The following is a 468-nucleotide window of genomic DNA, read 5'->3' as shown; positions in this document are numbered from 1 at the left end:
CGAAAACTAAAAAAAATAAATATTAAAAAAAAATTCTCTCTCTCTCTCTGTCTCTCTCTCTCTCTCTCTCTTAAAAAAAAAAAAAAAAAAAGATAAAAAGGGTTGGGATATAGTTCAGTAGTAGAGCACCTGTATTCAGTCTCCAGTACCCTCCCAAAAGTAACAAAAATACACATAAGAGAACTGTACACATCTTAACCATTTTATGTGTACAATTCAATGCTATAAAGTATATTCACTGTTGTTCAATCAACTGCAAAACTTTTTCATCTTGCAAAACTGGAACTCCATACCTATTTACCAGCTCCTCATTTCTCTCTCCCCTAGCCCCGGCAACTACTTCTACTTCTGGTTTCTAAAAGTTTGCTGTTAATACTTCCTAGGAATGAAATCTTACTGTCAGTCTTTTTGTGACTGACTTATTCACTTAGCAGCATGATGTTCTCAAGGTTCATCTGTGTGCTACGA

This window comes from Marmota monax, unplaced genomic scaffold (assembly GCF_021218885.2).
Source record: "Marmota monax isolate L192 unplaced genomic scaffold, Marmota_monax_Labrador192_F-V1.1 WCK01_AAM20220418_F8-fsc00138, whole genome shotgun sequence".
NCBI classification, from domain to species: Eukaryota; Metazoa; Chordata; class Mammalia; order Rodentia; family Sciuridae; genus Marmota; species Marmota monax.
This window is presented reverse-complemented; position numbering follows the sequence as displayed.